We start from the raw sequence: 23,295 nt of genomic DNA on the forward strand, positions 1-23,295 counted from the left end.
GAACATTTCATGCAAGATGGGTTCGAAAAAGGACAGAGAGGTATGTACCTAACAGAAGCAGAAGATATTAAGAAGAGGTGGCAAGAATACACAGAAGAACTATACAAAAAAGATCTTCACTACCTAGATAATCATGATGGTGTGATCACTCACCTAGAGGCAGATATCCTGGAATGTGAAGTCAAGTGGGCCTTAGAAAGCATCACTACGAACAAATCTAGTGGAGGTGATGGAATTCCAGCTCAGTTCAGTTCAATTCAGTCGCTCAGTCATGTCCGACTCTTTGCGACCCCATGAATCGCAGCACGCAAGGCCTCCCTGTCCATCACTATCTCCCGGAGTTCACTCAAACTCACGTCCATCGAGTCAGTGATGCCATCCAGCCATCTCATCCTCTGTCGTCCCCTTCTCCTCCTGCCCCCAATCCCACCCAGCATCAGAGTCTTTTCCAATGAGGCAACTCTTAACTTAAGGTGGCCAAAGTACTGGAGTCTCAGCTTCAGCATCATTCCTTCCAAAGAAATCCCAGGGCTGATCTCCTTCAGAATGGACTGGTTGGATCTCCTTGCAGTCGAAGGGACTCTCAAGAGTCTCTCCAACACCACAGTTCAAAAGCATCAATTCTTCGGTGCCCAGCTTTCTTCACAGTCCAACTCTCTCATCCGTACATGACAACTGGAAAAACCAGTTGAGCTCTTTCAAATTCTGAAAGCTGATGCTGTGAAAGTGCTGCACTGAATATGTCAGCAAATTTGGAAAACTCAGCAATGGCCACAGGACTGGAAAAGGTCAGTTTTCATTCTAATCTCAAAGAAAGGCAATGCCAAAGAATGCTCAAACTACCACAAAATTGCACTCATCTCACACACTAGCAAAGTAATGATCAAAATTCTCCTAGCCAGGCTTCAACAGTATGTGAACTGTGAACTTCCAGATGTTCAAGCTGGATTTAGAAAAGGCAGAGGAACCAGAGATCAAAATGCCAACATCTGTTGGATCATGGAAAAAGGAAGAGAGTTCCAGAAAAACATTTATTCTGCTTTATTGACTATGCCAAAGCCTTTGACTCTGTAGATCACAATAAACTGTGGAAAATTCTGAAAGAGATGGGAATACCAGACCACCTGACCTGCCTCTTGAGAAACCTGTATGCAGATCAGGAAGCAACAGTTAGAACTGGACATGGAACAACAGACTGGTTCCAAATAGGAAAAGGAGTACATCAAAGCTGTATATTGTCACCCTGCTTATTTAATGTATATGCAGAGTACATCATGAGAAATGCTGGGCTGGAAGAAGCACAAGCTGGAATCAAGATTGCTGGGAGAAATATCAATAACCTCAGATATGCAGACGACACCACCCTTATGGCAGAAAGTGAAGAGGAACTAAAAAGCCTCTTGATGAAAGTGAAAGAGGAGAGTGAAAAAGTTTACTTAAAGCTCAACATTCAGAAAACTAAGATCATGGCATCTGGTCCCATCACTTCATGGGAAATAGATGGGGAAACAGTGGAAACAGTGTCAGACTTTGTTTTTCTGGGCTCCAAAATCACTGCAGATGGTGACTGCAGCCATGAAATTAAAAGATGCTTACTCCTTGGAAGGAAAGTCATGACCAACCTAGATAGCATATTCAAAAGCAGAGACATTAATTTGCCAACAAAGGTTCGTCTAGTCCAGGCTATGGTATTTCCAGTGGTCATGTATGGATGTGAGAGTTGGACTGTGAAGAAAGCTGAGCACCAAAGAATTGATGCTTTTGAACTGTGGTGTTGGAGAAGACTCTTGAGAGTCCCTTCGACTGCAAGGAGATCCAACCAGTCCATCCTAAAGGAAATCAATCCCGAATATTAATTGGAAGGACTGATACTGAAGCTGAAACTCCAATACTTTGGCCACCTGATGCGAAGAGTTGCCTCACTGGAAAAGACTCTGATGCTGGGAGGGATTGGGGGCAGGAGGAGAAGGGGACAACAGAGGATGAGATGGCTGGATGGCATCACTGACTCGATGGACAGGAGTTTGAGTGAACTCCAGGAGCTGGTGATGGACAGGGAGGCCTGGCGGGTTGCAATTCATCGGGTCGCAAAGAGTCGGACACAACTCTGAGACTGAACTGAACTGAATGAAATATGATAAAGCAATTATCCTTCAACTAAAATTAAATAAAATTTTAATAGATAGAAATACATACATAAGCCTTGTGGGGTATATATCTTGTTATAGGAAAGCAAACCAGTCAATCCTAAAGGAAATCAACCCTGAATATTCATTGGAAAGACTGATGCTGAAGCTCCAATACTTTGACCACCGGATGCTAAAAACCAACACCTTGGGAAAGGGTCTGATGCTGGGAAAGATTGAAGGCAGAGGAGAAGGGGATGACAGAGGATAAGATGGTTGGATGACATTCTGACTCAACAGACATGAGTCTGAGCAAGCTGCAGGAGATGGTGAAGGAGAGGGAAGCCTAGTGTGCTGCAGTCCATGGCGTTGCAGAGTCAGACAGGACTGTGTGACTGAACAACAGATAGATACATACACACCAGCATTTATGAATACAGAGAGAGATAAAAGCTTTATGATAGCTTCCAAGCAATAGTAAAACACATTTTAGATATAAAAAACAAAATTCTCACAGATAAAAATGCATCCTTTCTAGTTTTTCATCCTTTAGAGAGAAATATAATAAAATACTCAATTTCTAGTCATGAATGAAGCATTTCAGAAGTTTAATTTTTCTTGCTAACATCCAAGTAACTCAATGATGTTCATCTAAAAATGAGGGCAAAAGGTATTAAATTCATCAGCATATAAATGATTTTTCTAAAATGTAAAGATGGATCACAGTAAAAGACATCCGTGGTTTCAAATGTTATTACTTTCCAAGGAAAAATAAATACAGTCAAGTTTTTCATACTATCATTTACAAACTATTTCATCGAACTCTCTTGATATGATCATTTTCTCTTTTATGATCTCCCTGCAAAGAAACTAACTATAAAATAATGTTTGTAACTCAATATTCTTCAGAATCTTAACACATTTCTTCTCTCATTGTTTCCCTAAACAATCCTGTTATCAAAAGTTATTGGTAATTGACCCACGCTAACTGAACACGAGTGTCACCAGCTCAGAGTGAATTTCAAAATGGCCGTCATCCTGTTTCCATTCTACAGGAAACATAATACAATCACGAAGAGAGATTACACAAGAAACAAATGTCAGCAAATGTTTGCATACTCTAGTTGCTTTAATTTTAGTGACTATATTGTTCTGGACCATCATTTTATGATCTCTTATGAATTGCTAGTGAAAGTATATGACAAACCAAAAATCTCTCATGAATTGACCAAAGTTCAATTAATTATTCATTCATGCATTCATTCGTGTACTCATCACATATATTGTAGGCTAACAAGGATCAGATGCTAAGCCTGGCACTCTCAAGTATTTTGGAAGCCAAATTCATAAAACGTAGTAGAGGACTTCCTGTGGTCCAGAGGTTAAGAATCTGCCTGTCAATACAAGGCTGCTGCTGCTGCTGCTAAGTCACTTCATGGGTTCAATCCCTGGTCTGGGAAGATTCCACACATCCCAGGGTAACTAAGCCTATGTCCCACAACTACTGAGCCTACATTCTGCGAATACTGAAACCCTAAAGCCTGAACTCTACAACAGGAGAAGCCACCACAACGAGAAGCCCACATGCCGCAAGTAGAGAGTAGCCCCTGCCCTCTGCAACTAGAAAAAGCCTACGTGCAGCAACAAACACTCAACCCAGTCAAAAATAATTAATTAAAATGAAAAATAAAATTAAACTTTTAAAAAGATTACATAAGAGTGCTGCTGCTGCTGCTAAGTTGTTTCAGTCGTGTCCGACTCTGTGCGACCCCATAGACGGCAGCCCACCAGGCACCCCTGTCCCTGGGATTCTCCAGGCAAGAACACTAGAGTGGGTTGCCATTGCCTTCTCCAATGCAGGAAAGTGGAAAGTGAAAGTGAAGTCACCAGTCCTGTCCAACTCTTAGCGAGTCCATGGACTGCAGCCTACCAGGCTCCTCCACCCATGGGATTTTCCAGGCAAGAGTACTGGAGTGGGTTGCCATTGCCTTCTCCAGCATAAGAGTGCAGAAAGAGCAATTATATGAAGCAGATATGGTTCTTATTTTTAAGGAAGGTTCAGTATACGGGGGACTTAAGCAAATACTAGAGTCAAGGTAAATTAAGATAATCTATAGAAGCGAGATGAGAGGACAATCACCTGCCTGACAAAGATTCAAATGTCTACTCAAAAGAGATAATGTCTTTATCCAGCAATGAAGAGGGATAAGGTTACTACTGAGAGTGTGACAAGTATTAAAATGCCTAGAGATATAAAATAAAAATGTATTGGGTTTTGTTGAACACTGAATACTCATGCTCAAATAATAGTGTGTGTATTAAAGATGGGACTGGTTGGGACTAATCTGTATGATGTGTTGATATATTAAAGATATTCCTTCACCAGTGTGGTTACACACTACAAAATTTTATACTTCAATGTGACAAGATCAATGATGAGTTCTCAAAAACAGTAGAAGGAGGAATTAAAGGGAGACCTGAACCAATGATAATAGGTGAGTATTATAATAACTCAAGAAAGAAATGATGAGCATAAGAAGTAAACAATGGAGATAGAAAAGTTCAGAGGTTCAGAGCTAAAATTGATCCTAAGTACCCCTAAGGTCTGTTCTTAAAAATACACCTACTTACTAAAAATTTTTGTCACCCTCGCATCAGTACTAATGTTCCTTTTGTGGTCATTCATAGACATGCAGAGATGTGAAAATTTGAGCTGCCCAATATACATATTCTCAGTTCAGTGGAATTCAGTTCACTCAGTCATGTGTGACTCTTTGCGACCCCATGGACTGCAGCATGCCAGGCCTTCCTGTCCATCACCAACTCCCGGAGCTTGCTCAAACTCATACCCATTAAGTCAGTGATGCCATCCAACCATCTCATCCCCTGTCATCCCTTTCTCCTTCTGCCTTAATCTTTCCAAAGCATCAGGTTCTTTTCAAATGAGTCCTAGTTCTTCACATAAGGTGGCCAAAGAACTGGAGCTTCAACTTCAGCATCAGTTCTTCAAATGAATATTCAGTACTGATATCCTTTAGGATAGACTGGTTGGATCTCCTTGCAGTCCAAGGAACAATCAAGAGTTTTCTCCAACACCACAGTTTAAAAGCATCAATTCTTTGGCACTCAGCTTTCCTTATAGTCCAACTCTCACATCCATACATGACCACTGGAAAAACCATAGCCTTGACTAGATGGACCTTTGTTGGCAAAGTAATGTCTCTGCTTTTGAATATGCTGTCTAGGAGAAGACTCTTGAGAGTCCCTTGGACTGCAAGGAGATCCAACCAGTCCATTCTGAAGGAGATCAGTCCTGGGTGTTCTTTGGCAGGACTGATGCTAAAGCTGAAACTCCAATACTTTGGCCACCTCATGCGAAGAGTTGACTCATTGGATAAGACTCTGATGCTGGGAGGAGTTGGGGGCAGGAGGAGAAGGGGACGACAGAGGATGAGATGGCTGGATGGCATCACCGACTCGATGGACAGGAGTTTGGGTGAACTCTGGGAGTTGGTGATAGACAGGGAGGCCTGACATGCTGCAATTTATGGGGTCGTGAAGAGTTGGACACGACTGAGCGACTGAACTGAACTAAACTGAGGTTGGTCATAACTTTCCTTCCAAGGAGCAAGTGTCTTTTAATTTCATGGCTGCAGTCACCATCTGCAGTGATATTGGAGCCCAAGAAAATAAAGTCAGCTACTGTTTCCACTGTTTCCCCATCTATTTGCCATGAAGTAATTGGACCAGATGCCATGCTCTTAGTTTTCTGAATGTTGAGTTTTAAGCCAACGTTTTCCCTCTCCTCTTTCACTTTTTTTTTTTTTCTTTAATTACTTTAATACAAAAGACAGAAATGTTTCATTCCTCTTTCACTTTAGAAGGCCCTTTAGTTCTTCTTTGCTTTCTGCCATAAGGGTGGTATCATCTGCATATCTGAGGTTTCTGATATTTTTCCTGGCAATCTTGATTCCAGCTTGTGATTCATCCTGTCCAGCATGTCTCATGATGTACTCTCCATATAAGTTAAATAAGCAGGATGACAATATACAGCCTTGACATAATCCTTTCCTGATTTGGAACCAGTCTATTGTTCCATGTCCAGTTCTAACTATTGCTTCCTGACCTGCATACAGATTTCTCACGAGGCAGGTAAGGTGGTCAGGTATTCCCATCATTTTAAGAATTTTCCACAGTTTTTTGTGATCCACACAGTCAAAGGCTTTGGCATAGTCGATAAAGCATAAGTAGATATTTTTATGGAACTCTCTTCCTTTTTCCATGATCCAACAGATGCTGGCATTTTGATCTCTGGTTCCTCTGCCTTTCCTAAATCCAGCTTGAACATCTAGAAGTTCACAGTTCACATACTGTTAAAGCCTGGCTAGGAGAATTCTGAGCATTACTTTGCTAGTGTGTGAGATGAGTACAATTTTGTGGTAGTTTGAGCATTTTTTGGCATTGCCTTTCTTTGGGATTGGAATGAAAACTGACCTTTTCCAGTCCTGTGGCCACTGCTGAGTTTTCCAAATTTGCTGACATATTGAGTGCAGCGCTTTCACAGCATCATCTTTTAGCATTTGAAATAGCTCAACTGGAATTCCATCACCTCCACTAGCTTTGTTCATAGTCATACTTCCTACAGCCCACTTGATTTCACATTTCAGGATGTCTGGCTCTAGGTGAGTGATCACACAATCACAATTATCTGGGTCATGATCTTTCTTGGATAGTTCTTCTGTGTATTCTTGCCACCTCTTGGTAATATCTTCTGCTTCTGCTAGATCTATACCATTTCTGTCCTTTATCGAGCCCATCTTTGCAAGAAATGTTCCCTTGGTATCTCTAATTTTCTTTAGGAGATCTCTAGTCTTTCCCATTCTATTGCTTTCCTCTATTTCTTTGCATTGATCACTGAGGAAGTCTGTCTTATCTCTCCTTGCTATTCTTTGGAACTCTGCATTCAGATGCTTATATCTTTCCTTTTCTCCTTTGCCTTTTCTCAGCAATTTGTAAGGCCTCCTCAGACAACCATTTTGCCTTTTTGCATTTCTTGTTCTTGGGGATGGTCTTGATCACTACCTCCTGTACAATGTTGCAAACCTCTGTCCATAGTTCTTCAGGCAGTACTACATATTCTCAGCAGAGGTCAAAAATGGTAATGCTCTGCTTTCCTGTTTCAGTTTTTTTTTTTTTTAATTGAAAACAAGTGTTTTTTCCTTTATAGTCCATTTATTGCCAAGATTCAGATCTTTGACTTTGTGTGTGTGTGTGTGATTTCACTGTTTAAATGCTCCCCAAGCACAGTGCTATTTAGTGTTCATAAGTGCAAGAAAGTTGTGATGTGCCTTACTGAGAAAATACATATGTTGGATAACTTCAATCAGGCCTGAATTATAGTGTTATTTGTTGAGTGTGACTTCAATGTCAATGAATCAATGTCTTAATTAAGGTGTCTTTAAACAATAATCAGTTCAGTTCAGTCGCTCAGTCATGTCCCACTCTTTGCAGCCCCATGAATCGCAGCACGCCAGACCTCCCTGTCCATCACCAACTCCCAGAGTTCACCCAGACTCACGTCCATTGAGTAGGTAATGCCATCTAGCCCTCTCATCCTCTGTCGTCCCCTTCTCCTCCTGCCCCCAATCCCTCCCAGCATCAGAGTCTTTTCCAATGAGTTAACTCTTCTCATGAGGTGGCCAAAGTACTGGATTTTCAGCTTTAGCATCATTCCTTCCAAAGAAATCCCAGGGCTGATCTCCTTCAGAATGGACTGGTTGGATCTCCTTGCAGTCCAAGGGACTCTCAAGAGTCTTCTCCAACACCACAGTTCAAAAGCATCAATTCTTCGGCACTCAGCCTTCTTCACAGTCCAACTCTCACATCCATACATGACCACAGGAAAAACCATAGCCTTGACTAGACAAACCTTTGTTGGCAAAGTAATGTCTCTGCTTTTGAATATGCTATCTAGGTTGGTCATGACTTTCCTTCCAAGGAGTAAGCGTCTTTTAATTTCATGGCTGCAGTCACCATCCGCAGTGATTTTGGAGCCCAAAAAAACAAAGTCTGACACTGTTTCCACTGTTTCCCCATCTATTTGCCATGAAGTGATGGGACCAGATGCCATGTATTATTAAACAATAATACATGAAACAAAGTTATGCATTAATCAATTAACAAAAATATTATAACCAGAGAGGCTCACAGATATCTAATCATGTATTTCTTCTATGAGCAAACCACAGGATTTGCTGATTTTGATGAATCACCATAGACTTTGATGAATCAGTATTTGCTGATTCATCATCAAAGTGGCTTTACAGAATTTAACTACCATGAAGAGTGAAAATAAACTTTATTTTATAATTTATAGGATTCAGTGCCTGGATGGATGTGGGGAAGATAGAAGTCAAGAATAAACCTTACTCTTCTTGCCTGAGTATCTGAGATAATGTTTCTATCACTTGAAATAGGGAGACTGGAGAGTGCACAACTTTTAAGAATTGGCATTGACCTAAATTTTGAATAGGTTGGACTCAAATAGGTTGAATAGGCTCAACCTAAGGGAAACATAGATTTTAAAAGCTTTTGAGCATAAAGGTATGAAACTGGAGAATAAGGTCAGATTTGGTGATATAGAAAGGCAGTGGGAAGAGAAGTCAAAAAAATAAATGGGATCACAGAAGAAATGATACATACTAAGAAGAGAAGTAGGTATAAAGAAGACCAATTCCCTTGTAAAAGCAGAAAAAAGTCACGAAGTGAACCGATAAATAAGCAATAATTTGGGAGGAGAACCAAGAAAAATGGATAAATGGAAGGCATGCAAAGAATTTCACAAAAAGGAGCAGGCTACAAGGATCAACCCTCTAGAAGAGTCAAAGAAACTCAGAAGAAACTTCTGTATCTTTGGTAACATTAGCGAGAGGAACTCGAGGAAAATGGTAGGGTTGAAGTCAGACTACAGTGGGAGGAGAAGGAGATAAAGTGGATGGCCCATCAGCAAGGAAGAAGAGACAGTTCATATTTTCAAAGCATTTGACAGTAAAGGAAATAAGAAAGCCTAGGTAACTTTCTGTAACTAAACAAGAAAGGAGTTCCTGAGGTTCATCATGGATTATCTGGAAGTTTTATATAAAATAGATTCCTTTACCAATGATATCTAGAGAACTGGATTTAAATTACTAGTTCAATCCTACTTTTTTTAATTGCTACAATTTACCCAGAGCCAAAATTGCTGTCTATCATTCATTCATTCCAAGAAAAATTTATGTTTCCAGCACTATGCTAGACCCTGTGGATGTAGCAGTGAACGAAACAGACAAAAGTTTCTGTCACCATGGAGACTGTATTCTAGGATACCATGTGTGCCAGGAAGAGGAATGACATTATCCAAGTCTAATGTAAGCCGATGGGTGATGCACAGAAGTCAGAAATTTAACAGAAAACGAAATACAAAAGAAAAGGTCTCCGAGAATCATGATGGAGATGGGAATGAAGTTTCCTCAAAATCACAATAAACAATGACAGGAAGGATCTTACTGTAATAACAAATGAAAATAACAATTGGAGAACACTTCTGACAGTTTTGTGGTGAATGAAATGGCTGGGAACCTTGAATCTCTACTTGCTCATTTGAAACCTATAAAGTATAATTTTTCAACTGGCACACAAGCCTTTTGAAGTAACAACAAAGTATTATATTCCTTTGGCAAATCCTCAATAACCCCAGGATAGAGATGAATCCATCTAATTAAATACCTCAAGGGCATCCTTTTGCGCCCCTCCAGGAGATCTAAATAAGAAGACTCATGACGGTTCCTGTTTCAACATCAGATAGTGAAAATGTGGAAGGCCACTTTTTCATATCTACCCTGGGACTGAATTCGAGTGTGAATATAAAACTGTGCCTTTCACCTTTAAACTGTTTGACCCTTGAGTGACAGCTGAGGATTGACACAAGACCAACAGAACTGTTAATGGATTTTGCAGCATGATTGATTATTTAAAAATGTATCACAAACAGTATAATGTTGTTGGCAATTATAGCAATACATAATGATGGCTAATTATTTGTAGAACTTATATGTGCTTCTTATCAACTAACACAAATAATTTGATATACAAATAATTCTTTTGTTTGGATGTGTGTAATTTTAATCCCGGGAGTCCCCAAAGATCAAAGTGCTACAAAAATTCTTTACTTACTCTTACAAATTACTCTTTAATTCATAATCTACCCATTTTGAATTTGTTGTAGATCAGAGAAAAGCTTAAAAAAGGGAGAAATGGTAAATTAACCAAATCTCTAGTATATATGGTACTTCATAGGTTCATGTTTGACTAGAAAATATAAATTTTATTGAGTACCTATTCCCTTCTCCAGAGGAACTTCCCAACCCACGGATCAAACCCTGGTCTCCTGCATCGCAGCCAGATTCTTGACCATTTGAGCTACAGGGAAATCCTTATTTTTATCAATTCTTAATTTATTATGCATTCTTCATATTCATTCACTCTTTAGGAATTTATCAAAGTCCTAGATGACCTCTGAAGTACTTTAGTTACCCATTCTCTAGTATGTATTTAGAATATTTAAGACTAAATTTTTCATAGACCTCAAACTTAATACTAATACAACTGACTTTCAATTAATCTGAATTAGTAAGATTTAATGTCATTTCTATTTAGCCACCAGTTAGCAGGACCCAATTTTTCTACATATCCTGGTTATATATCTAGATAAATAATTAACTTTTACTAGTCAATATCAGTAATTTTACCCATTTGAGGTTTCAAAACGTTTTGATTTTCCTTCTCCATAAAAACAGACCACCCAAATTACTTACATCAGTAAAAACAGTTGTCAAAATATTTCAAAAGAATTAAGCTAGATTTTTAACTGTTCTCAGACAACTGTTAATTTATTCATACCAGGACACTGGAATCTTGATGCTAATAGTTGTCTTTTGAGTATTTGCCAGGAAAACAAAAGTGGAACCCAGACCAAAAATCCACTGTTTTATTTAAGAATGCATCATGTGAAATAAGAATTTAGATATTAGGTAAAAAATAAAGGGACTTGAAAAAAATCTAAATATCAATTTAACTAAAAGCAGAGACACCTAGATATTTGTGAGAGAGCCAAGTGAGAAGTTATTTGGAAGATGTTATGAGTTGATACTACTTACACATCTACCAGAATAGCTAAAATGAACAGACAGAAAAATAAAATTGGCAAGACTCGTGATAATGCAGAGCAAACACAACTCACATGCACTGCTAGTGGTGTGTACACTGATACAATGACTTTGAAAAACTGCTTGAGAATATGTATCTAGTTAAATATATGTATACATGATGGCTTAGCATTTCTACTCCAAGGGATGACTCAAATGCATTCATATGTTCACCAAAACGCACAATGCACTACAGTATTCATACAAGCATACTTCATAATCACTCTAAGCAGGATACTCCTCAAATACCCATCAAAAAGGAGATGGATGTATAAATTACAGAATATTCACACAATGAAATAGTTTTAGAAGGCGGGATTGTTTTAGAAGACAGGGTAGTGGTTGCTTATGGCAAGTGGATAGCGTATAAAAAGTTACATGGGAGGTTTCTCGTATTTCTATTTCTTGACTTGAGTGTTGGTTATAAAAGTAAGTTTTGTTTATGAAAATCCACCAAGCTATATAATTATGATCTGCACACTTGTTAAAAAAAAATAGAATATTTTTAGGGCACTCTTAGGTTCATAAAAAAATAAGGGGAATGAACAGTGATATTTCACACACTTAATTAATTCCACATGTCTATAGCTTACCCCATTATCAACATCCTCCTTCAGAGCAGTACATTTATTACAATTGATCAACCTATACATAATTTCATCCAAAGTCCATATTTTACATCAGGGTTCACAGTCTATGGATTTTGACTAATGTATAATGTCAAGTATTAGCTAATGTACATCACCATTATGATTCTACAAAATACAGTCATGGCCCTAAAAATTCTCTATCCTCTGCCTATTCATCTCTCCCTCCTCTCAGCTCTTGATAACCAGGATCTCTTTACTGTCTCCATAATTTTGCCTTTTCTAGAACGTCATATAGTTAAAGTCATAAAGGATGTAGCCTTTTCAGATTGACTTCTTTCATTTAGTAATATGCACTTAAGGTTTCTTCATGTTTTTTCATGGCTTGGTAGCTTATTTCTTTTTACCACTGAGTAATATTTCATTGTCTGGATGTTACACAGTTTCTTTATCCATTCCTACAGAAGAACACCTCGGTTGCTTCCAAATGTTGGCAATTATGAACAAGACTGCTCCACACACCTCTGTAAAGGTTTTTGTGTGAATACAGACGGACGGTGGAACCTGATAGGCTACAGTCCATGGGATCGCAAAGAGTCGGACGTGACTGAGCGATTTCACTTTCACTTTCAGGTTTCAACAGACTTCCCCAGTAGCTCAGTGGATAAAGAATCTGCTTGTGATACAAGAGACACAGGAGATGCCGGTTCAATCCCTGGGTCGGGAAGATGCTCTGGAGAAGGAAATGGCAACCTGCTCCAGTATTCTTGAATGGACAGTTCCACGGATGTTAGTCTGGCAGGCTACAGTCTACGGGGTCACAAAGAGTTGGACACGACTGAACAACTAAACCACCACTACTGCCCAGAAGTAGAATTGGGTGCTGTTAACAGGGATGACAAGAAGGTTTCAATTCCTCTGAGTAAATACTAAGGAACATGATTGCTGGGTCATATTGTAAAAGTATCATTAGTTTTGTAAGAAGTAGACAAATTGTCTTCCAAAGTGATAGCACCACTTCACACACCCACCAGCAATTAATCAGAGCTCCTGTCCAGCCTTTGATGATGTTTGATTTCTGTATTTTGCCATTGACTGTGTGGATCACAACAAACTGTGGAAAATTCTTAAAGACATGGGAATACCAGACCACCTGACCTGCCTCCTGAGAAATCTGTATGCAGGTCAAGAAGCAACAGTTAGAACTGGACATGGAACAACAGACTGGTTCCAAATAGGGAAAGAAGTACGTTAAGGCTGTATATTGTCATCTTGCTTATTTAACTTATATTCAGAGTACTTCATGAGAAATGCTGGACTGGATGAATCACAAGCTGGAATCAAGATTGCCGGGAGAAATATCAATAACCTCAGATATGCAGATGACACCATACTTATGGCAGAAATCAAAGAAGAATCAAAGACCCTCTTGATAAAAGTGAAAGAGGAGGGTGAAAAAGTTGGCTTAAAACTAAGCATTCAGAAAACTAAGATCATGGCATCCAGTCCCATCACTTCATGGCAAATAGATGGGGAAACAGTGGAAACAGACAGACTTTATATTTTTTTTGGACTCCAAAATCACTGCAGATGGTGACTGCAGCCATGAAATTAAATGATGCTTGCTCCTTGGAAGAAAAGTTATGACCAAACTAGACAGCATATTAAGAAGCAAAGACATTACTTTGCCAACAAAGGTCCATCTAGTCAAAGCTATGGCTTTTCCAGTAGTCATGTATGGATGTGAGAGTTGGACTAAAAAGAAAGCTGGGCACCGAAGAATTAATGCTTTTGAACTGTGGTGTTGGAGAAGACTCTTGAGAGTCCCTTGGACTGAAAGGAGATCCAACTAGCCCATCCTAAAGGAGATCAGTCCTGAATATTCAAGGACTGATGCTGAAGCTGAAACTTCAATACTTTGGCCACCTGATGCGAAGAACTGATTCACTGGAAAAGACCTTGATTTTGGGAAAGATTGAAGGCAGGAGGAGAAGGGGATGACAGAGGATGAGATGGTTGGATGGCATTACCAACTCAATGGATATGAGTTTGGTTAAACTCCAGCAGTTGGTGATGGACAGGGAAGCCTGGCATGCTGCGGTTCATGGGGTCGCAGAGTCAGACATGACTGAGCAAGTGAACTAAACTGACTGAAAAGGTGTAGTGATATTTCATTTTTGTTCTAATTTGCATGTCCCTCTTAACATGTGATATGGAGCAGATCTTAAAGGCTATTTGCTATCTGTTTATCTTCTTTAGCAAGATACTTGTTCAGGCACCCATTTTATAAATCAAGTTGTTCACTTTCTACCATTGAGTTTTAAGGATTCTTTGTATATTCTGTATAACAGTCCTCTATCAGATATGTCTTTTGCAAAGGTTTTCTCCCAGTCTGTGGCTTGTCTTCACAAGCTCTGCAATCTTTACACTTTCCACTGTTTGTATTATATCATCTATTTTGTATTTAGCAGTTTGCCCTTGTTATTGTGACATATATACACGATATAAAATGTAAGATTTTAACCATTTTTAAGTGTGTAGTTCAGCTAGCAGCATAAAGTCCATTCACACTATTCAACCTTCACCACTATCCATCACTGGAAATTTTTCATCATCACAAACTGGGGCTAGAGTTTAACTAGGCCCATTAAACAATAACTCCTCATTTCCCCTTCCTCCAGCCCCTGGAAACCACTATTCTGCTCTCTGCCCTACGAATTTGACTCTTCTAGATGTCTTAGATAAGTGAGTCATCCCACATTTTGCCCTTTTGTATCTGACATTTCACCTAGCACAACATTTTCAAGGCTCATCCATGTTGTAGCAAGTGTCAGAATTTCATTCTAAGGCTGAATGATATTTCATTATATGTCACCATTTTTAAATATCACCTAAATGCTCATTAGATCAAAGCCATCAGGCCAAACATCCTTGGCCAGTTAGCTGATAACTTGTATAATCACATGAGCCAAACTGGCCCGAATCAGTACATGATGGGCATGTTCACCTCCATAATATTAATTAAGAGAACTTAGAGTGTTCTTTGTGCTTTCAAGTGTCTCCCTCTCACACGTCCGATGTTATTTAAAATTCTACACAGCCTATTTCAAAACTCATATACTCCTTAACAAGACAAGATCATCTTAAAATTGTTGAAGTTCTCTGCTGTATTTGTGACAGGAGAGACTTTGAGAGGAAGAGGGAGGAACCATTTCTTTCACTTCCTGTACGTCGTGATACTGTCTCATTTAATGCTCATTTCTACTCCATGAAGTAGGGCTGATAATATTCACCTTGAATATGCGGAAATAGAGTTCAGCAACCGGACAACCCAAGGGACAACTTGCATATGGGAAACTGGGTTGCATTTTCAGGTCTCAAGTGTTTTTACTACACCATGCTGCCTACTAGTAAGAGATGTAATTCATGAAAGAAGAAAGAGACTACCAAAGAACAACACTAGCAACTGTATGATTTTGTTTAAAGCTAGCCTAGGATGTCCGTTCAACTGACCTATTTCACCAGAAGCTCTTTTAATCATGAAATGATTGATGTGAAAGACATCAACACTAATTTCAATATTTGGTCCATAAATGAACTTTCTCAATAAAAAACTAAAGACTTACCAGGAAAAAAATAAATATGCTTAATTGATTCAGTTAAGGACATCTTCTGCCTTGAACCATTATGTTCACAGTGGGCTGTGTAAATTGTTTTTATTTTTTCCTCTGTGGATAGAGAAAGAAATGCCCAGCTTAGATTTTGTAACTCATTTCAGAGTTCAAAATCCTTGTTCTCAGGAATTTCTTCCTGAGACATTAACAAAATTATTCTTGCTGGTCTTTACATATATTTCTCAGATTTTATGGATATTAACTGGCCATTATCCTTCAAACACTAAAAGAGCCTCAGTGAGCTTTCTTTCCCTAGGTAATTTTAGTGTCTTTCATCCTATTTCCTCAAATAATCAGCATTTTCTTAGATGTTAATGAGAAATGTCAAGACTTGAGAAAGCAACAATTCATCTGAGGCTACTTAGGATCAGCTATGATCCATAATTGCCAAGTGCATCTGCTAATATCCAGCATAAATAAGAAAGTGGTTTCTTAGCTTAGTGCACATTAAACTGAAATAAACTGAACTGATATTTATTAAAACATGGGAAGACAGTGCTGTATTAAACAGATTTTAAAACAAATCTTATTATAGTGCTTTAATTTTACAGATTGAATTAGCTAGAGATACAGCAAAAGACAGGAAGAAGTAGAAGCCAACACAGATATAGAAACAGAGATGGAGTACATGAAACTGGCTATATTTAGACTATTTTCAGAGAAAATAGGGAGCACAGCTGTTAAAGCTGTTATAAATAACGATCATCAGAAATATTCACATGCCACTTAGTTTATTACATTTTGGAAGCTACCTCAATTTTTAAACAATTTTATTGATATATAATTTGAGGGCTTCCCAGGTGACACAGTGATAAAGAATCCACTGGCCAATGCAGGAAATGTGAAGGTTCAATCCCAAGGTCAGGAAAGATCCCCGGGAGTAAGAAGTGGCAACCCACTCTAGTATTCTTGCCTATGTCTCAAATACCCACCAACTGATAAATGGAAAAACCAAATGTGGTATAGCCATACAATGAAATATTATTCTATAGTAAAAAAGAATTAATTACTGCTACATGCTATACCTTACTGTTACATGGTATAATATCAAGAAGCCCCCCAAATAGTATATTAAGTAAAAGAATCAGTCACAAAAGATCACATATGATATGTTTCTGTTTATATGAAATGTTCAAAATAAGCAGTGTGTGACTGAGCACACACACACACTGATATGTAATTTATATACCACAAAGCTCATTCATTTTAAGTATACAATTGAATGTATTTTAGTATGTTTACAGAGCTGCACAATGATCACCATGCTCTTATTTTTGAACATTTTCATCACTCCATAAAGAAAGTTCACGCCTCTTAGTAGTCACTCCCATCAACCCCGTCACCCCTTCCCCCATAGAAAAGCAGAAAATGAAGTTGCTCAGTCACGTCCGACTCTGCAACCCCGTGGACTGTAGCCTACCAGGCTCCTCCATCCATGGGATTCTCCAGGCAGGAATACTGGAGTGGGTTGCCATTTCCTTCTCCAGGGGATCTTCCCAACCCAGGGATCGAACCCAGGTCTCCTGCATTGCAGGCAGACACTTTACCCTCTGAGCCACCAAGGAAGCCAATAGGCCACTACTAATCTACTTTCTGTCTCTGTAGGTTAGCTTATTCTGAGCATTTCATATAAACAGAAACATACCCCATGTGATCTTTAGGGATTGATTCTTTCACTTAGCATACTGCTTTTTCGGTTCATCAATGTTATAGCATGTGGCAGTAATCAATTCCTTTTTATTATAGAATAATATTCTATTGTATGGCTTTACCACATTTTGTTTATCCATTTATCAGTTGGTGGGTATTTGGGATGTTTCCACTTTTTTGACTACTAATAAATAATGCTGCTATGAACATCTTTCTACACATTTCTGTGTGAACATATGTTTTCATTTCTCTTGGATAGGTATCTAGGAGTGGCATTGCTGAGTCATATGGTAACTCTATGCTTAACTTTTTGAGAAACTGCTAAATAGTTTTCCAGAGTGGTGGTAAGTTTTATAATCCCACCAGCAATGTATGAGAGTTCAAATTTCTCACATCTTCACTAAGAATTGTTATTTTCTTTTTTATTATGGCTATTCAGTGGACATAAAGTGGCATCTGATTGTGGTTCTGATTTGTATTTTCCTAAAAACGAATGATTTTGAACATCTTTTCACATGCATATTCAACATTCATGTATCTTTGGAGCACTACCAAAGTCCTTTGTCCATTTTTTAATTGAGTTGTTTGTCTCATTGAGTTGTAAGCATTCTTTATATATTCTAGATTTAAGAATCAGTTATATGACTTGCAAATGTTTCTCTCACTCTATGGATTGTCTTTTCACTTTCTTCATGGTGTTCTTTGAAACACAAAAGTCTTTAATTTCCATGAAGCACAACTTATCAATCTTCTCTTTTAGTAATTATGCTTTTGATGTAATTTCTAAGAAATCATTGCCTCACCCAAGATCACAGAGAGTTCATACTGTTTACTTCCGAGAGCTTTTTAGTTTTAATTTTTATATTAAGTCTATAATCTACCTTGAATTCATTTTTGTGTATAATATGAGGTAGAAATCTAAATCCATTCTTATGCACATGAATATTTAGTTATCCCAATACCTTTTGTTGAAAAAACTATTCTTCCCTCTATTGAATTGACTTGGTCCTTTAGTCAGAAATCAATTGACCAAAAATCTAGGGTTTATTTCCAAATTATTAATTCTATCCCATTGATCTACATGTTTATTCTTGAGCCAGAATGATATATCATCTTCATTGCTATAGTTTTATAGTAGGTTTTGAAATAGGGATGTGTGTCTTTCAACTTTGTTCTTCTTTTTCAAAATTGTTTTGGCTAGTCTGATCCCCTGTTATTTCCCTGTGAATTTTAGGATCAGGTTGTCAATTTCTCCAAAAAAGCTAGCTGGAATTTTGATAAGAATATACATTGAATCTATAAGAGGTTAACTCTGTAATGCCTATCATTAGGTACAAACTGTCATGATTCAGTTCATTTCAGTCACTCAGTCGTGTCCGAATCTTTGCAACCCCATGAACCGCATTACACCAGGCCTCCCTGTCCATCACCAACTCCCGGAATTTAACCAAACTCATGTCCATTGAGTCAGTGTTGCCATCCAACCATCTCATCCTCTGTCATCCCCTTCTCCTCCTGCCCTCAATCTTTCTCAGCATCAGGGTCTTTTCAAATGAGTCAGCTCTTTGCATCAGGTAGCCAAAGTATTGGAGTTTCAGCTTCAGTCCTTCCAATGAACACCCAGGATTGATCTCCTTTAGGATGGGACTGGTTGGATCTCCTTGAGAGAGTCCAAGGGACTTTTAATAGTCTTCTCCAACACCACAGTTCAAAAGTATCAATTGTTCAGTGCTCAGCTTTCTTTAGAGTCCAACTCTCACATCCATACATGACTACTGGAAAAACCATAGCCTTGACTAGATGGACCTTTGTTGACAAAGTAATGTCTCTGCTTTTTAATATGCTATCTAGGTTGGTCATAACTTTCCTTCCAAGGAGTAAGAGTCTTTTAATTTCATGGCTGCAATCACCATCTGCAGTGATTTTGGAGCCCCCAAAAATAAAGTCAGCCACTGTTTCCCCATCTATTTGCCATGAAGTGATGGGACCAGATGCCATGATCTTAGTTTTCTGAATGTTGAGCTTCAAGCTCATGATTAATTATGCCAACAATGGCTACCCAATTATTTCAAAGTTAAAAATATGGTTGCACTTTATAATCAGTTAGTTTTCAGCAATAGCAAACACATGCTAGGTAGTAAGCAATCAGTTGTGAAACATAGGAGGGATACAAAGAAATGACCTGGGATTTTTAAAAATGTGTTTATCTGTGGAACTAAGATGCAAAGACTACAAAAATACTAAAGATATAAAAATATCTATTTGTTCCAAAATATGAAAACTAAAAAATTTAAATTCACAGGTGTCCAATTTAATGCCTACCAATGTAATTTTATGTATTACATTTGTCATGTAACCAGTCAATTGCAGCTTAATTCTTAAAATGGTTATATATCAATATAATTGCATTTAACTTATAAGAATATACAAGTTAATACCTAACAAACCAAAATCACAAAACCAAGTTTTAAAATGTTATAACATAGGTTTTTTCTTATTTGATAAAAAAGATTGATAGTATTTGCAATAATTCTAATTCCAATACATCAAAAATTGCTTAAGGTAAGATATGAAAAAATCAGAAAACTTATTGTCATTAAAGATAATTAAGAAGCCCTGGAATCAACTGTAAAGGAATCACATAAATTCTCAACTCTGCAGAATGAAAGTCTTTTATGCTTTTCTTTGAAATGTAAACAAATCTCATAGTATCTTCATTGTGGTCTGTTACTCTCCAATATAGAATTCAAGCAATGTTAGATCATACAATAAACTAAGAAAAACCACTTCTCCTTTTGACCTAATTTCAAGAGCATTTTCCCTTGGCTTTGAAGATGAATAAATATGCTTGTTAAAGCACTGGATCAGGCCATCCATCCTTAATCATAGATTCTATTAATTATATTAATTTTCATCTGGCCCCTGTTAATTTTTAAATTCTACTTGGAAAAAAAATACTTTATCACATAAGCCTTCTAATTCCTCACTTATTTACTAAACGATTGTATATTGGTTGCTCAGGGAGCCCTAGTTATACTTAGCCTTTGATCATCCCTTGTCATAGGAACAGAAACTTTAAAGATACTCCCACAGCTAAACATCCCACAGTGTCGTGAATCAAGAAACTTGAAAGTAACTTCTCTTGTTAACTCCCTTGTTTATTCCATAAATGTTGAAATACTGGGGTAAACATTTTCTTCAATAAAGACAGTGCTACAAAACAGTCATTATGATCCATTGTATTTCTCAAGTGCCACTACATTTGTTATGTAAGCAAGATTTAGAGAAGGTAAAACTTTTGCCCAGCAACAGTGAAAGGAAAAATGTTATTCATAGTCTTCGGTTCTATTAAGACAGAAAATCTTGGCAAAGAGATTGTGATTGTTTCCTTTTCAAATTGGTTGGCATTGCCTAGTTCCAGATGCACTAGAAATTTGAAGCTCACTGGGGAGAATGAGTGATTTCATGTTCTATGTCTAATAAATGGCTCAGTCATCCTCTCTTTAGTAGTTGAACTACACCTTAAGCTAATGTGCTAGCTGAATAATAAAAATCTAAAGATAAGAGCACATTTGCAAATGGAGCATTATTTCTATTGCCATTTTGTGATGCATATAACTGGTTTTAGAATTGTTCAATTTACCAGTATCAGATTGTGCCTAAAGAAAGTGGCAAATTGTTTATCCTCTCGGTAGTTGAATAATGATAATTTTTAAAAATTGAGTTCCACACATAAGTAGGCAGTCAATACTCCACACATAGGTAGGCAGTCAATACTACCTACTACTGTAAATATCGGAATCTTGCATAAACTTACTAGATTATTCACAATAATAATGAAAAATGAAACTGAAGATTTTTTTGACTATCACAATTAATTTCTTACAAAAGAGAATAAGTTAACATTTGTAAAAGTGCATCTTTCTTTTGGTATATAGTATGACTAGCCATGTTCTACAATTGAGATTAAATATTTAGCCAGAGGACTAAATATTTATATACTAAATATAATACTACTTCATTAAAATCTAGGGGGAAAAAATCACTCGTTTTAATAAACAGTGATGCTTTCTGTTGAATTCTTTCAACCTGTTGCTTTTCCATCACTGTTCCCTTTCTTTGTGAGTCTTTCACAACTCTATGAGGAAGAGGAGTTATGGATGAGAACACCAAAACTTTGGAGACGTTACATAAGTTGATTTAGGTCACACTGCAAATAATGACAGAACCTTGATCGGACTGGACAATTACATGGATCTTTTTTCATTATACCATTATGCATCGCTCTCAGCTACTATCATTACCACTCTGATTTCACCTTCTTCTCCCTTGGACTAAATATCTAAGCCCGCATATCAAAGTAGTGTGCATATTCTAGGGCAAGTTAAGGTAGATAAGGGGGTTCTGGTATTGAGAACTTAACTCTAAGATGATTTCAAATCTGGGTATAAAAAAGCTATGAATGAGGAAGCCTGTTCTTTATAAAACAATCCTCTGAGAACAATGGAGTAAAAAGACAGACGGAAAGGCAGAGTATGACTCAGATGTTCTTAAATGCACCAGTTTTGCACTGCCTCACGTTAGCGGTACTAGAGGTATATCTGTGTTTCATAGTTCTTCTAAAGAATGAATCTACACCAAATCATTCATGGGTATAGTACAGATTTTACTGAAGATTTTGTTGGGAATATGGAGAAAGAGATTTAAATTGCATATTCCTCCAAATTGTCTAAAGGTACCCACTAGAGACTTCTTTTCTAAATCACTACCAGGATTTTTCTTCCTCTTCTCTTTCACCACACACTGACCAACCTTGTTGACTCTTTCCCTTCTCCAATTTTCTCAGGATCTTCAAATACTTTTCCCCTTTAGAATGCTGAAAATTTCAACTCTGCCTCAGAAACTACCCCTAAATTGTACCCCAAACCCCATGACACTCTGAAAAATAAAGGTCTTTTAATTTACATCACCCATTCTCCATAACAGGCAACAAGAAAGTATAGTATTAAAAAAAAAAAAAGCTTGACTGTCCAGATTCACCATCCATGAAAATTATGAGGACTAACGCCATTGCCTATGTACACTATGTCTTCCTCCATGTTAATTCTGTATTCGCCTTGCTCTGACTATCACCCTCATTTACTGCAAATCCTGAACCTGTTTTATGTCAACCAAAAATTGGAAGGCACCCTGGTTCTGAAGATTTTATCAGCAGCAATCAGCACAGCCCCGTTTATGTAGCATTTTCTAATCATAAGCATTTCCACATTTGGCAGCGTGGTGAGTAATTTACAAATAATTGCATTTAAACCTCCCAACAAGACTATGAACTTGATATTGCTTCCATATCTACTCCTTACCTTTCCTGTTGTCATGAAATGAGCCTTTCTTCTTGGTGTTCATGTTTGGTGGGAAAGAGAGAGTGTGCTCACCAAGCAGCCCAGACCAGTTGCTGAACAGCAGAGGATAGATAGGTAACAGTTGTTCAGTACCGACCTTGATTTCACACCTAAATAGTTTAATAAGACAAAGAAAGTATGCTGAATTTAAATTTAACTCACTGAAGTTATGCTGTGAGTAATAACCTCTCAAAAGGTGTTGCCTGCGTAATCTTCCCTAATCTTCATAGCAACACTGAGAAGAAAATATTGTTATGACCCAATTTTCACAGACCAGGAAAGGAGACTCAAAGATGTTGAGAAACCTATATAAAAACCTGCTAGAAAATGCCAGATATGACAACTGTTTTTATCTTCTCTCTCCAGATTTTATGTACTTTGAACAATACTATGATGGTGACTGCAGCCATGAAATTAAAAGACGCTTACTCCTTAGAAGGAAAGTTATGACCAACCTAGATAGCATGTTCAAAAGCAGAGACATTACTTTGCCAACAAAGGTTCGTCTAGTCAAGGCTATGGTTTTTCCTGTGGTCATGTATGGATGTGAGAGTTGGACTGTGAAGAAGGCTGAGCACCGAAGAATTGATGTTTTTGAACTGTGGTGTTGGAGAAGA

This window comes from Bos taurus, chromosome 10 (genome assembly GCF_002263795.3).
Source record: "Bos taurus isolate L1 Dominette 01449 registration number 42190680 breed Hereford chromosome 10, ARS-UCD2.0, whole genome shotgun sequence".
NCBI classification, from domain to species: domain Eukaryota; kingdom Metazoa; phylum Chordata; class Mammalia; order Artiodactyla; family Bovidae; genus Bos; species Bos taurus.